A 16,500-nucleotide genomic window follows, 5' to 3' on the forward strand; every position below is an offset into this window, starting at 1 on the left:
TTGGTAAGATTTGAACATGGCCAAATATCAACAACAAAGGTAGCAATTCCTAGCCATCTAGCACATGCCCAATAAGCTACATGCACCTTTTCTAAACCAAATACTTGATGAAGTGCCCAAAGCTTCCCTCTAAATATTATCTCATTCCTAATCAACCACACACAATAAATAATGTAAAAAAAAAAACATGTGCCGTAACTCTCTTCCTTTTTTTTATCAAAACCTTATTCCAAAGCAAGTAGAAAAGTCGTAGCATCCCTTGGAGACAACCATTAGAAACCACATAAGCTGAACCACAACCCCTAAAATTTCCAAGCGTCATAACTAGTAAAAACCAAATGCTCAACACTATTCAACTTTCCATTGCATAAAACACACATAATCATGCTTAAACTCAATAACCATCACTTAATTAATTCACATTTCACTACAACCTTACCGGCATCTAAAAATCTCTACTTTATGTGGTACTTGCCCTCCCCAAACTATCTTCCACACTTCATTAATCTCATTACTCTTTTTCAACACTGCCCTATTTTGTAGAAAATTTTGAACTAGTTTCATGTTTGGACACTAGCTTATCTTTACAACCTTAGAAAATTTTGCACTATTTTGTAGAAAAGAACTTAGTGGTAACACATTCCTCTATCCAACTCCTCCATGTATCTCTAAAGCCCATATTCTTCATAACTAAATCCAAAAACTCCCAACTAATACAATCATAAGCCTTCTAGAAGTCTACCTTAAGTATTAAACCACCATCCAACCTTTTCTTAGCTAAAACAACCATTTCATTAGCTATTAGAATACATCAGTAATTTGTCTACCCCTAATAAAAGCAAATTGATAATTGGCAATCACCTCTCCAAACACTACTGTAAGCTTTTTTACAAGAAGCTTTGATACAATTTTATAGTTACCACCAATCGAACAAGTAGGACGAAATTCATTAACCAATCTTAACAAGAATTTGCAAAAGATACCACAATAAAACAATATAATTAATATAGAAATTATTCAAGATTGATCCAAAAAATCATTAAAAATAAAACCATTGATTACAGACATAAATTAACCCTTTACACATAATAATTATAGATATAAAACAAGAGAATAAAATTAGTAATTCCTTCTTTCAGTAGATAAAATACTAATGTTTGTGTAAAAAGAGTTGTCATTGTCATAAACATATGTGTGGTAGTTAGGAAGGGGAAAAGGAGAGGGAGGATTGTGTTTTGCCTAAATATGGACAATTAATGGTAGCACTATAAATAAAATGATTAACTTAAAGAGAAAAAGTGTCTTCCCCTCAATTTAAAAGGAAGGAATAAGTGCAAACTCATGCATTTTCCTTCTCTCCTCCTATTTCTTTCTTACGAAAAGAAGGAAAGGAAGAAAATACTATTTTTCTTCCACTCTCTTTCTTTCATCATCTTTCGTTTTTACCAAACATAATCTAAATGACAAAACCAAGATTTTAGTGCGAATAGTCTTCCATGAAGTCTCGAATTAAGGATCCCACAATCATGAGTTCATTTACAAGGTAGCTTAGCTTCACCTTAATGAGTCATCAAGAAAGTTTCAAGATGTAGAGAGTTCTTTTAAATGGATTCTATAAATGGGAACTTGGTAAGGAAGACAATTCAAAATGTGAGGAGGCATGTTGTACCCTAATTTGGATGATAATTAATTGAACTAAATATCATAATTAGGGTTGAAAAGGTAAGATAACCAACCTCGAATTCTACGGGGATAATACTTAATATAACAATTGTTCTTTTTCTTATCATGTTTCAACTTAAGCTTTTTGAATAATTTATTGTCTGATTTGATAACCTTTTTGAAGTTTATTAAGATGGAAAGAGTAGCACCAACACCTCAAGTTCCAATCGATAGAGAAAATTTTGCTCCAAATTTTCAATCGTTCATTATAGATTTGAAAGGTGTAATTCATGTAAGGTTTTTTCCTCTTCACTTATCCTATCCATTTATTCCTTTCAAGATCATATATATGGCTTGCATGTAGGCATTTCTAATTTTCAAAACCTACTCATTAACGATTTTACTTGTACATTACTTGTGCTAGCGAGAGGTTAAAATGGTGAAAGCAAAGGCAAATGAGGAAAGCGCTTTGTCATTAAATCTTGGTCTTTATCCCATTAATAGAACGAAGAATACACTTATATCCTACAACACTACTACACCATGGAAGAGCAAGGTAATTACAATATTGATTGCCAAATTAGTAGTTTTATTAACTGTAATGGTAGTTTTGTTTTCCTTTGAAGATCCACAAGTGATTTTCTCATTAATGATTTTTTATCATGATATTTGGTACTTAGAGGTTATTCACTTACACAATGTTTGTTCGATTTGCGATTTCTTTTTTTGGCTTGATCGTGTTACACATTAGTGTTTGGTAAGTAGCCCTGGATGCAAAGGTCACATTGCACTTTTGTTGACTAGGTGATCAAGGGTCTAGTAGACTCACTGTGGTGTCCCAAGTCCATAACTCCCCAACTAATCATTTATATTTGTTATTTTCCCTTGAATTTATATAGATGCGACCAAAAAACACCCCCTTGATCTGAAAAGTACTTTTTCTTTTTGCCAACGTTATATATACAAGTAATAAAGTCACAAACTTAGTTTGGTGCCATGAATCAAATTCATCAACCTAATTAATGAATTTACTATAAATAAATAAATTACATCAAAGTAAATATATATGATGAAGGTTATAAATTTCAATCAACATTCCTATAAAATGGGAATTTAGATAATTTTTTTATTTTTCATACATGAAATTGTAAAAAGAACTAATCATTTTTATGGTTATGAAACTTCTCTTTCTTCCACCCATATGTTCTCACTTCTTTCATTTCTTTTCACTTATTTTTTCTCTCCACTCACGTGATGGTTGTGTCCAAATCTAGTAGCAATAAAGTAAATAACCAAAGAAAGTAGTAGAGAAGTTAATATCTAATAATTCTTATATATGTAAACTGTAATTTTATATTTATCACTTGTAAAGATAAAATATTTTTAGCATTTAATATATTAATTAATTTCACTATAAAATAATATTACTTGTTAGTATTTTTAAATGAATAAAAATTTTGAAAATATAAGAATGTTAAATAAAATTATAATATGACTGAAAATCATTAATTAATATACTTTTAGGTTAATATTCTTAATGGCTATTTTTCACTCTCACCATAACTCACTTTATGGCTATTGCTGTTTTTACCATATGCAAATTGACTATTTCACCATCTTTTTTTGTATATTTTACATACAATATTAAATTTCTTTATTAAGTCAATGATTTATGATTTTCAATGTCAAAAGTAAAAATAAAATCATGAAAAATAATTTTGAAATATAGAAAGTAAAAACAAAATTATTAGGTTTGTTTTAAAAATGAAAAAATTTTAAGATGATCATGACCAACTTCCTACCAAACATGATAATCTAATTACTTAATGCATATTGCAATCAATCTTAGGAGGATCACCCCTTATCCAAACCCCACTAATATGTTTCTTTCTTCTATGAATAACATTCCTTGAGAAAAGCTTTTAAATGTGTAATTGAGAGGTTTTTGCATTTTCATGGCGATTATTAATACTATAATACTGGGCAATGTAGTTGAATATTTCAGAGCCAGCAATGAAAAAGAAAAGGGGAAAGTCAAAGTTAGTTGCTAGGGAAATAACATCCTTCAGACTCTCTGATGAACGATTTGATCTTGCCCAAATTGAGAAGGTAAGTTGTTAACGTCTCAAGATAACTCTATTGAAATATATTTGGTCGCTATTAGGTGTTAAGAAATAATTTTTTGCAAAAATGCAGCATTTTCAAATGTCACTTGATGGCAAAGAAAAGGAGTTCAAGTACCTTCTCATCGAGAGATTAGATGGATGGAAAATTGATTGCAAGAAACGGGCAACTGGGAAAGTGCTTGATATGGTAATTATATTTAACTTCTTGTTTCGAGTTTTCTATATATAATTGTTTCAAAAAATGCAGAATTTCCAAAACTGCTAAATCATTTGAAACTATTTTAGAATTATTATTATTATTGTCATTTGAAACTGTTATAAAATCGAGGGAAAGGATGAAGTTTAGTATGTTTGATTAAAGGGCTATTCATCTATAACATATCAAATTAAACGATCATTTATATTTAAAGAAGTTTTAAAAAAATGTTATAAATTAATATAAGATCTTGTGGTTTTAGTTTTTCCTATTTTTTATTATGATTTTGGTTTAAAATGATGATGAATTATATATGTGCAGTATTATACACATGAGATTTCCAAGAAGTCATTCCGATCAGTTAAGGAAGTAATGAATTTTATATTATATGAAGTTGATCCAAGGAAAAGGTAGGAGGAAAATAAATGCAATCCAAATGAATATCCATTGGTGAGTTTCAATCTTAATTATTGAAATTAACTATTTGCTTGTTGGGATTAATGATGAGGTAATTAATATAAATTATTAAACATTTTCCAGGTACATAGACAATATTTCTTTGGCAATTTTGAAGGAAAACAAATGAATGCTAATGGAAAACCTTCAAACATCCATTTTTATTTTTATTTTTATGCTGATGTATACTTTCTTGCTACTAGTAAGGAAATGAAGAACTAGGAAAGATTTTCCAGCCGAACACATTTTTATTTTCTAGCTTTTACATATAAGCAATTACTTTGTTTTTTATGTACTTTTTAGTATAAACTAAAAATTTCTAGTTAATTATTTTTCTTGCATAATTTAGTTAATTGTTTTTATATTCAAGTTACTATTACTTTGCAAATTTTATTTTTTACTTATTTTTAAGGTGCATCAATTGCTGTATTTTATTCTAATAAGATAAGGTCAAAAGAACATTTTTCTTTATTTTTGTGATTGATGGACTCTTTTCATTAATAAACTATAAGTTACACTGCGTGTTGTGCTCGGGTGAAATAAATCTTTGTGTATTTTGCTCGAGGAATAAATTTTTTAGTTAGATTTGTTAATAACTGGGCAAGTATTTGCAGAAATATTTATAAACAAAAGTTGTTGTAATTTGAAAGCTAAAACAGAAGGCAATTTTGTGCTTCTTTATAATTTTGTACATTCATCCCCACCTAGCTAACAAAATGTGTATCCCTACAAAAGAAAATGCCATAATTCTTTGGCGAAGTTGCACAAATGATTTGCTCTTGTATTTGTTTTTGAAGCTTGCTTTTCTAGAGCTCTTTTGTTGCACACACCTTCTAATGTCATGTTTTGAGATTAATTCAAAATTCATAGTGCGATTGCCATTAGAAAAATATGTAGAGTTGTTAAACAACTTTGCCAATGTTGTTCGAACATTTTAATACTATACAAAAATCATGATCAAAGTGTCAAATTGATCATGCTGCCTTTATGCCAAAAATATAAGACAATGTGTTATACAACTGTGAATGAAATTCCACAGTTTGTTAGTGTTGGTAGGTAGGCAAAAAATGTGCAGTCAAGTTGTCGTTCTCTCAGTGGATTGGTCTGGAGGATGCCCTGCACTTAAAAAAAGAATTACAGTGTCGTATATGTGAAAAGTGTTAGAATGAAAAAAGTAATCTAGACTTGCTAAAACGTTCATCATTAAAAGCATGAAGTTCATGATGAAAATAATATTAGGCAAAAAAACACAAAAAAACCCAAATCCAAGGACTGTTTTTACTTAATTTTCTATCCATGCAAGTATACATATCAAACAGATAATATAATGGCAAGTTGAGTGTTGATCTCATAGAGAATTGATCTAAACTTTCACTAAGTACTAAAATTAATACAATTTAGTCTTATCTAAACAATCAAAATCAAGTAACTAAATAAATTATAAATTAACTAAATCTAATTAAGAAGAATTTAAACTAAAAAATCAAAGCAGTAATAAATTGGTTAAAAATCAATTCAAGCAAGCCTAAGATTACAATATCCCTCACACTTCATCTAAATCTTACCTCTCCCTCTCTTAACTTATTCCAACAAGATGAGTTGCTAACCTAAAGTCCTCAATTATTTAAAAGGCTCTCTTAAAACCCTTATAAAAATATTTATTTTAATCAAAACACTATATCTCTATTTGTATTGAAATTAAAACAGACACATTAAGTTCAAGCTCTAATATTTGCTACATACGGTATATAGGTATATCTCTATCTTATACACAAATCAATTTATTCATCGAAAGGCATCTTTACAAACCCGTAGTGCTGTGGCGCTAGCTTTCTACTGCCACGACATTGACTTGTGACGTATTGTTGTCCTTCTTCAAGGCAAAACTAGCAAAGTAGTAAACATGAAAGTTGTATCTCTACCTCTTAGCTATCCAATGGTTAAGAATCACGTAATTTAAACTTCTGTACTAGATATATGGTCGAAAAACCAAAACATGTGCAGAGAAAGTCTACACCTAGAATGCACTCTCTTAGTCAAATTAAAAGTCTTTCTTCAAAACACACCTACAAAAGCACAATTTAATCAATAGCAGCTTTTCTTAAGCAATTTCACATTTAACATAGCCTAAAATAATCTAAATTCAAATGACCAAACATATTTTACCATATTTAAATAAATAACTAAAAACACTTAAAATCTATGCTAAAACTCAAGAACTTAGCAACTTAATAGCTAAAATTAAGAAAAACTAACTTTATATCATAGAGTTATCAACTGTCATAACCCATCATTGGGCCATTACCTATGCAAGGGCCTAGTAGGCAAGCCCACTTGACCAAAAAAAGCTGTCAATACAAAATGCATTAGAATAAACAACTATAACATTTAAGAGAATTCCTTATCTCATTAAATATGCATACACGTATGATTCTACTAAAAGTATATATTTCCTTTGAAAATTTATAACATTTTCCAAACATGTGTATGTGTAAAACCATTAAAACCAAAGAATTTACAAATTTAGATACCAACATATTATGCTCCAACCAAAGGCCAGGTATAAACATTTATCAAAATTTTTAACCAAACAAAGTATGACTCGAACTTAGCAAAGCAACTCAACAGAAGGTCAAAAACCTCAACTTGATGCCTTGAAGTCCATTTACCAAGTATTATCAAAGTGACCTCTCTTGATAAGCCAACCAAAGATTTATCTGTAACGATCGCACCTCGATCGCTACTGGCCTCTAAGTCTTGCAGGAGAACCCGCCAAGTCCTGAACAAGCCTTACTTGAAACTTTTGTTAATACATTATATTCATTCCACAATTTATGTAATCGCTTTGAACCGTATAAGTCTTTGTAATATACCTAAAACGAAAAGTCAAACAAATCGACTAAATTTTTATTCCACATTATTGTATAAATACATTAAAATTTATAATCTCCAAACGTACATTTGCATTCACATTAGTGTCTATTTACAAAAGCAAAATACACTATGAACGACTCGACCTCTAGTAGCGAAGCGACTTAGAGTAAGTGCTAAGAGATGTCGTTAACTATCTGCGGTGGACAATATGTGTAAATGAATACAAGCTAGGCTAATCAATTATCTACAAAAAGGGAGATAAGGGGGTGAGTCTCATAGACTTAGTGATCATCTACTCCGTGATCAAGGCGTAGATGGGAAACAAGCTTAGAGCAAAACTTTTTGAACAATAAAACCAAAGTATAAAATGACAACCTTATAAAACCAAATAAGGAACTTGTGCCTTGTAAAAATGCCATGTAAATCATAGTGCAATACTTTCATTAGCAAACAATGTTGAAAACCAATGCATAATAAAATAGATTTCAGTTCACAAAATCATTCAATATTTGCATAAACACAAATGGCAGTATGTAAACACAAATGCTCCCAAAAGGTGTGGCATGTAAAATGCTCGAGTACATCCATATAAAATAATCCGTAATCAATTTGTTCAGCACGAAAGCTATTGATTAAAAAGGAAAGTAACGGATAAAATAGTATCTCTCCACCATGCAAAAGAGCAATCAACTCGTGGACCCATTTCCATGTAATAACATCCGAGAGGCCCCCTTCCACCAGATTGCCTAAGCCATGGACGTCTCGATGATATTGGCCGACATCAGAGAAATCATGTCGTTGCACCCACGTATATGAATTTATGGCCTAGCCACGTATAACAACCAGTGGCCTTGCCACATATAATCACGGACCATGGCCTAGCCAAGTCTAACAACCCGTCGATAACGCAAAAGGTTCTCTAGCTAAAGCTCACTTATGTACAAGGGTCACACTATCCCGATGTGACATTCCACCTACTTTGGATGCTCTCGATTGTCAAAACTATTTTCAAAACCAAATCAAGGTTTTCAAGAGTTTTTCTTTAAATCATTCGAAAATAAGGTTTGGCAACCTTTCAAAATTATTTTTCACATGAAAATGCATGGTGTAAACATTTGCATAAAGTTTGAACTAAAATCGACTCACAAGAATTTGCATTTAAGCCATTTATCAAGTGCAATCAACTATGCACACTACACAAAGATTCAAGGCATGGATTTGATGCAAAACATTACAAAAAGGCTTGTTTCATGGTTTCTAAAACACTTTACATATATATATAGTATACACAAACAACTTAGAAATCAATTTGCATCCACAATTGCCTATTGTTTTCTACTAGCTCATGATTTCCACAAAAGCTGTGTATAAATCATTCTAAACCATGTATTCAAAGCACTTACATTTTCTAGCAACTCATGCTTTCCACAAAGGCATTGAATAATACTATACATATACTTTGATATAGCATAGAATCTTTTAAAATTGACACCCCCTACTCACCTCTCTTGGGGGGATATTACTTCCCCAAATTAAACTCCTTATGTCCTCAATTCATCAAGATGACTTGCCGATCACCCGTTTTCTCCTTGAATTATCCTTGGCAATTATATTTCACTTAGTCAATCTCCTAACAGCAATTAGTTCCAAAATACTTTTAGTAACAATACAATTCATTTGTCTTACATTTGCTGCCCGTTTTAACTTAAGGCTTTGACATCCTATTCCATTCTCTTTCCCATTCAAACATTAATCATCATCTTAATAACTCAAATCATGCTAAAATCACCATTCTTTCTCAATTAGCCTTTGCATATTCATATGCATATTGACATATTTTTACTAAAGGAATTCATAGCCTTTACATGCATAATTCTCTATATTACATGTACCGGTAACTTATTTATAACATTAAGTGCCCATTTCAACCTTATTTCTTTCAAACAACATAGCAAGCAACCTTAACATTTCTAACTAGCACAAGCATTTCTCCTAGCCAATTTTAAGGTATCATGATACATTCACATTGCATGCTTACCTTTTAAAGTAGCTTGTGCTTTGCATGCATCTCAAAACATCTCCATAGCTTTAATCGTCAAGGTTGCCACACATAAATCTATCAATTAACACCTACATTTTTCCACCATTTAGGAATTCAAAGGTTAAGAACAATTTACCACTTTTTTGTTTTATCTGAAATCCGTCATCTAACCAAGGATCAATGTCAGGCATGCATCCATATTCTTCAAACCTTAGAAATCTTTACTGCCACAAATACAACCCAACATTAGCAATCCAAATTTCCAAGGATACATTCAAATTAAGGCCATTCTTTTACCTTTTCCTTACTTGAACCATAAAACCTAGCCACACATCCTCTTCCAAGTTTAAAATCTCTTTTTGGATGGTGAAATATCAAATCTAAACAAGGTGAAGGGGAAGGAAATCTTNTCCACCATTTAGGAATTCAAAGGTTAAGAACAATTTACCACTTTTTTGTTTTATCTGAAATCCGTCATCTAACCAAGGATCAATGTCAGGCATGCATCCATATTCTTCAAACCTTAGAAATCTTTACTGCCACAAATACAACCCAACATTAGCAATCCAAATTTCCAAGGATACATTCAAATTAAGGTCATTCTCTTACCTTTTCCTTACTTGAATCACAAAACCGAGCCACACATCCTCTTCCAAGTTAAAAATCTCTTTTTGGATGGTGCAATATCAAATCTCAACAAGGTAAAGGGAAGGAAATCTTTAAGGTTGCCTTAAGTTTTCTTTAAAACCGAGCCTTCCTTTAAATCTCTACTTTCTTTTCTTTTCTTTCCACCATGTAGGTGGAACTTACAAAGCCATTTCTTTCCTTTCTTTCCTCTCAAAGGCACAGTTTGCCCAAGTTCCTAAAGCCTTCATTGCCTTTTTCCCTTTTCTTTTTGTTATTTCTTAGTTTTGTTTCTTTAGTTTCTTATTAGACCATCTTGCCACCCAATGATTCTTCATGTACCAATATTCTTTTCATTTTATTGGTTAAATATCCACCCTTCATTATCCTTGCATTCTTTAATCTATCTTCATGCATTCTTAATGCATTTTCATTTCATCCACCTTACTTATGTCCAATAACCTTTCATACGTTCTCCCACATTATTTCTCATTTGGCCTCCCATTTAGCCAATAACATTACATGCATACATATTTCCTTTATTTTATTCCAACATTGCCACCAAGTGTCCTCCATGCAAAAATTCTCTATGCTTTCTTTAACTAGTAAAATCACAAGCATATTTCACCTTGTGCATTTCTCTCTTTCCTTTTTATTTGCACATGGTGGGGGTCCCACATGTTCCCCACTAAGATTACACTTTTATATGCTATCTTTTGCATGTAATGATATTGTCACATGCATGTGCCAATCTTCCACATAACCTCATTTTCCATAACTAATTATTTTCTTTTCATCCAATTTTGCATGTGACCAATAATTTCTCTATCTAAATAATATAATATAATATAATATAAATAAAATATTATTTTATTCATGTCATCCAAATATTCTATTTTTGGTCTCCCCCACTTACACTTAGTTTATCTCTCGCAAGATGCAACCTGTTCTAGCATCGAATTATTTTAATGTTATTTTATAAATAAAATATTATTTTATTTTAAAATTCTCCACTTATCTCCTCAAGTTCCAAAGTGTCTTACTTTGCCTCGGTTCACTTCCAAATCGCCTTTTAACTCCACTAACTCATCATCGAGAAAATATTATTATTTTATTATTATTTTCTCATGTGTAAAATATTTTATTCCAAAATATTCCTTCCACCCACCACCACTATTTCGCACTCAATTTAGGTTCAATTGGCCTTCGTCCTATCGATAAGGTCGTATTGGCTTCTCTACTGCGGGTATGGGGTGTTACACTATCAATCTGAAAACAAAAATAGATATTTTGTAGGGTGAGATATAAAATCCCCATGAGCAAATATTAGAGATAGAACAAGCAAAACATAGGAGTTTTGAGTAAACATATTTGTAATAAACATGCCACTTTCCAATTCAAAATCCAAGATTTGATCAAATGCACTTAAAAAGGGATAATTATATATCCTTTAGAATGCTAAAAATCATATTCAAAGTACCTTAGAAACATAGAATAAGTTGCCTAAAGACTCCTTAAAACGAGGTCAAAATGCCATAAACAATTTACTTTTAACTGCAGTGATCGACTTTTCCTTGATGAACGATCAATCCTTCTGAAACAGAACACTTCCTTATGTCTTCTGCTAGCTAGGGGCTAACTTTTGGTCCTTAGGGCTGCACTTCCATATTTCCAAAATCTAGTCTTAACCCCTTCCAAATTCACTTCATTTACCTCATGATGAATTATCCTTTCCAATCCCTCAAATCAAAAGTTCCAAAATACCATGATTCTACATTTGGTGAACTAAACATATTTCAACCAAGGAATTTAATCTAATCAATTCAACAATCAAATTTTCAAGCATACATTATAAACATATAACACAATCATGATAATGTGTGCATTCCAACTAGGCATGCGAGCAAGCATAACTTATGAACAAATATGCAATACAAATGATCCAAATATGATTATACACCAATCCATATCAAAAGTTTAATAAAGCACATGTTTCTTTGTGCTAAGGCTCATGGCTAAAATCCACAAGTGCTATGGCACCTACAAAGTTTAAAGGTGCAAAGGTGCCTCATAAAGTCAAACAGTGCTACGGCACCTAACAAAGTTCAAAAGGTACGCACCTTACAAAGTTCCATAGGTGCTAAGACACCTAACAAAGTTTTAAAGGTAGTAACGCACCTAATAAAGTTCAAAAGGTGCAAAGGCACCTAAAAGGGTTAAAAAATATGAAAACCCCAACTCACATAGGAAATTAAATAGGAGACCAAAAAAGTAATAGCTAAACTTAAGACATTTTAACATAAAATTAAACTAAAACAACTTGGATTAAATTGACTCAACATGATTTAAACTAAATTAAGAAAGGCGAATAAAACTACCTAAATCTGAACCTAAATCTCAAGAATGTAACTATTTTAGTACGCAAAATTTGAAAAAATAACTCTATGTAATAAAGTTATCAGACCTTGGGGCTTTTGAGTCCTTCTCTATCTTCCTAATCGAGATTAGATAAGCGAAGGAAAAGAAGAGAGATCATAATAAAAAAATGCATTATAATTTGTCTCCAAATTTTCTGTCTTATTGCAACATTATATACATAATTATGTTAAATTCCATCTGAATCAAGGCAACATTGCCATATAATAATAATTTTTTGAAGTGGCAAATTCATAGGAACTGATTTTCTTTTTTAAAAGTTATCGATGAATTGACTATAGTATTTCTTAACAATAGTTTTGGTCAGAGACCATCAAGTATTGAGTATATATAAGTATATCTCTAATTACCTTATTCTCTTATATTTGTTTGAACGATTTCTTTTGACTTAACCATGGGTGACTTTCTTTAGCTTTATCATATCGAGAAAAATTAGAAGTTTTTTAACTTAACTATTTCTATATCTGTAGTCATTGTAAAATTTGTTTTTCAATTTAGTTAATAATTATATATATGTGTGTGTATATTATACAAGGTTGTTTTAAGCTTTAAAGAGAAAAAGTAAAATTGTTGTAGTTTTTTACTGGACTCATCAATGGATCAAGCTAGCTGTCAAGCCTCTAGGTTAGTTCGACTCTGCTTGGATATTGAACAAGATTTGGTAGATTCAATTTTGGTCGGAGATATTATTATATTAATAAATGTTATTTTTATTAATTTTAATTTGAAAATATATTTACAAATATTGAAACATTAGTATAAAAGTATTTTTAATATTTCAAAAATAAATATGATTTAATTAGAGAGCTATGCTCAAGCTCGAGTTTAAGGTTTGGAGTTGTTAATTAGGCCAATTCTATTTAAGTTGACCAAAACACATCTTATTGTTACTTTCAAAATCTAGTCTAAGTGACTTAATTAAATTTGTCTGTTTATTCTTATTAAAAATAATAGCGGTTCATATTATTACAAATATGAATAAAGTATTGTAAATATGTACTAGTTAAGGGTTTTTTTTTTTAATTTAGAAGAAGAGTATTCAAATTTAGATTTTTAAACATATGATACATGTATAATCACTGAATAAATGTTCAGAACCATTGTGTTAAATGCTTAAATGTAATGTATCAATTTACCAGATAAGTTTAATTTAGGAACAAAATAATGATATAAAGAAAATATATAGAGAAAAAAGTGAATATTAGAGAGCAAATTATTGTATCTAAACATAACAAAAGGAAACATGTCTTCAGCTACATGGCAACGTTATACATTTTATATTCTTCTCAATTTTCCTTATTTTAACTTTCTGAAAGTTTTATGCATGAAACATTATTAGTTCTTAATTGTTTTTATTTGGGATAAAAACATTTGGAATCTAACTCTTTCAAATTGAAAAAAAAAAATTCAAATGCTTCGATGTGAATTTTAATTTATATAAAAAGAAATATAGCTCTCTTTGAAATGGAAAAAAACAATTAAACGCATGCCAATTACCATTCATGGGAGCTTGGGTTTGGATAAATTGGATGTGTATGTGAGCCTTGCCACGTGGTTAGCATTACCCAAATTAATGTTCAAAGCCAATTTGAAAGGACTTGCCACGTAGTTTGGATAAATTGGGTGTATATAACCAGTGGGAACATTTTTTTGTTTGCAATTTGTTCGACTGTGTTGGGATATTGGGAAGTTTAAGAGTTCTGCAAGAATTGGAGACTTCAATGAATTCGGACAAGCAGATTCTAAGAAATTAGGACAGCAAGATTCGGCTTTTATTGTACAATGCTCCTATTAGATATCCCCATCTCTAGCTGTCATTTTTAATTTTTCAGGGGTTTTTTTTTCCTTTTACTGTTGCCTTATGTACTTAATAAGCTAATAAGCTATCACTTTTGATATACTGTTATTTATCAATAATAAAAGCTTAACCTTTTTTTTTAAAAAAATAATATATTTATTTAAGTATTTATTGTTATTAAATTTATAATTTTGCATTCCTGTATATTAGTTTTGCCCTAGTTCCCCTTAGCCCCATAATGCCTGTCTCATTTGCCTCATACCCAAAAAACATTGGTTAATTTCAGTTAATTTTTTTTTGAAAGGTCTTCATTAATATAATGAAAGAGGCAACCCCATCATAGAAATGAAGTCTATGATTAAAATGATAAACCAAAGCTAGCATAGTAACCATTAGACTTTCAATATTCCAAACATTAAAACAATGAACACAACCACCACTTAACAAAGTTGAATACAACATAAACCACAATAATCACCTTCCCTACTAGAAAGCAGTACTCCTTACAGTTAAGCACATAACCACATTCCATAAATATTGCAAGTAATCAGTTCAGTGATAGCTTAATCGTAAAAGTCGAGAACCTTGTCATCACCATTTACCAACCCCTCCTAGAAATTGAGAAAATAAACTAGTAGCACATGTACAAGACTAGCAAATTTCCATCCAAAATAAATCATGAAAGAAATGAAAGCACCATCATGAAGGAGAAATATGAATAAAATCATTCTGTAATAACCCCCAATCTTTAGCCAGTTGGTCAGCAACCTTTTTGGCACTTCTCAATGTATGAAAAATTTTCCAACTCTTTATTTTTCTTTTTAGAGACTCTATTATAAGAATCCACTGTCAATATTATCATGGCGCTCTATTCGCATCCCTAATGCATTTAGCAACATTAGCATAATCACTTTCACTACCAAGGAATGGGAAGGCTGCCATTTAGGAGATTCAAAGATGATAAATGCTTCAAATATTGTCCTAAGTTCCGAAAATTTTGTTTCATGTACCCTTACAAAATTTGAAAACATAACCATAATTTTAAAGAAATCATTCCTCATAACCCTATCTGTAATACCCCTCACAAAGCATTTACTATAAAAAAAATTTTAATTTATTAAGCTATAGTTTTATAAAGATAATAAGTAGATATTGTTTAGAATTTTATTTATTTGTATTTATGACCTTGAGTGCCTTAATAATTAGAAAATAGAAGAAGGGGTCTTTAAGTAAATGAAGAAGTTTAATTAAAGTCAGTTTATTTTAACGTTTAAGTTAGTGGGGTTAAGGCTAGTTTATTTATCACGTTTAAGTTAGCGGGGTTAAGTAGTTTACAAGTTTTAAAAGAACAGACAGTAACTCACGTCAGTTTATTCATCAGACTCAAACAATAGGCAGTAAGAAGAGCTTAATACCAGGAAAGAAGAAACACAGAGAAAAGGGAAAAGTATTCAAGAGATTGCTGATTAAGGTATGTTTGGGATTATATTTTCATAGTTTAGGCACAAAAAGTCCTAAATTATTTCTATTTCCTTACCTTTTTTTTTTTTCAAATCTGGCACTTTTTCGATGACTTTATGGTGGCATGATGGGTACAAATGGAAAGGTCTTGAAAAGATTTTTCCAATGGTTTTTGTAGCATCTAGTTTGGCCTTGTGGTTAGGAAGATACGAATTTTTGAAATTAATTAGAAACTTGGTTTTCAACAGTTTTGATAACCCAAATTTGGGTCACCAGAATTTCGTATTCCGGTAACATTTTTGGTTGTTTCTTCTAGTGCTTTTGTAGAATGAAATGAGATGTTTAATTTGGCATCAATGGCTCAGTTAGAGGCTTCCTGTGTTAAGAGAATTAAAGCCTCAAAGTAGGCTTGTTGATATTGAAAACTCATAAATCTGGGTAGTTTTGTGACGAGTTTGAGAATTTTGGCTTTCAAAACTTGGAAATTTTTTGTTCTTTTTAATCGAAACAAATTTTGGTGTTGTAGTATGATATGAATACTTCATATTGGTGTTAATTGCATCACTGGAAATTATTCGAGTTAAAAGTTACAAGAGCTCAAAGTAGGCCAAATGGCCATCTAGATTCTAAAAATTCTGAAAAATAGAAAATACATTTTTAATTTTTTAAAAATTTGATTTTAATTAATATATGATAAATTCTTTTGTAAACTTCATAAATATTGGATATGTGATTTCTACTGTATTTTCATATCTAAAAGTATATATATATATATTTTATAAATTTATTTCTGAAATTAATAAATTTTATTAAAATACAAAACATT

The 16,500-nt window shown here is 30.6% G+C and overlaps 1 long non-coding RNA gene across 1 annotated transcript; it reads left to right on the forward strand.

The window, feature by feature from the left end:
- Positions 3,705-4,689, forward strand: LOC18586760. The gene is made up of 4 exons (XR_001929688.1): positions 3,705-3,771; positions 3,859-3,975; positions 4,306-4,434; positions 4,525-4,689. It is a non-coding gene; the product is annotated as an uncharacterized LOC18586760 (long non-coding RNA).

The sequence above is a fragment of the Theobroma cacao genome, chromosome 10 (assembly GCF_000208745.1).
Source record: "Theobroma cacao cultivar B97-61/B2 chromosome 10, Criollo_cocoa_genome_V2, whole genome shotgun sequence".
In the NCBI taxonomy this organism is placed as follows: Eukaryota; Viridiplantae; Streptophyta; class Magnoliopsida; order Malvales; family Malvaceae; genus Theobroma; species Theobroma cacao.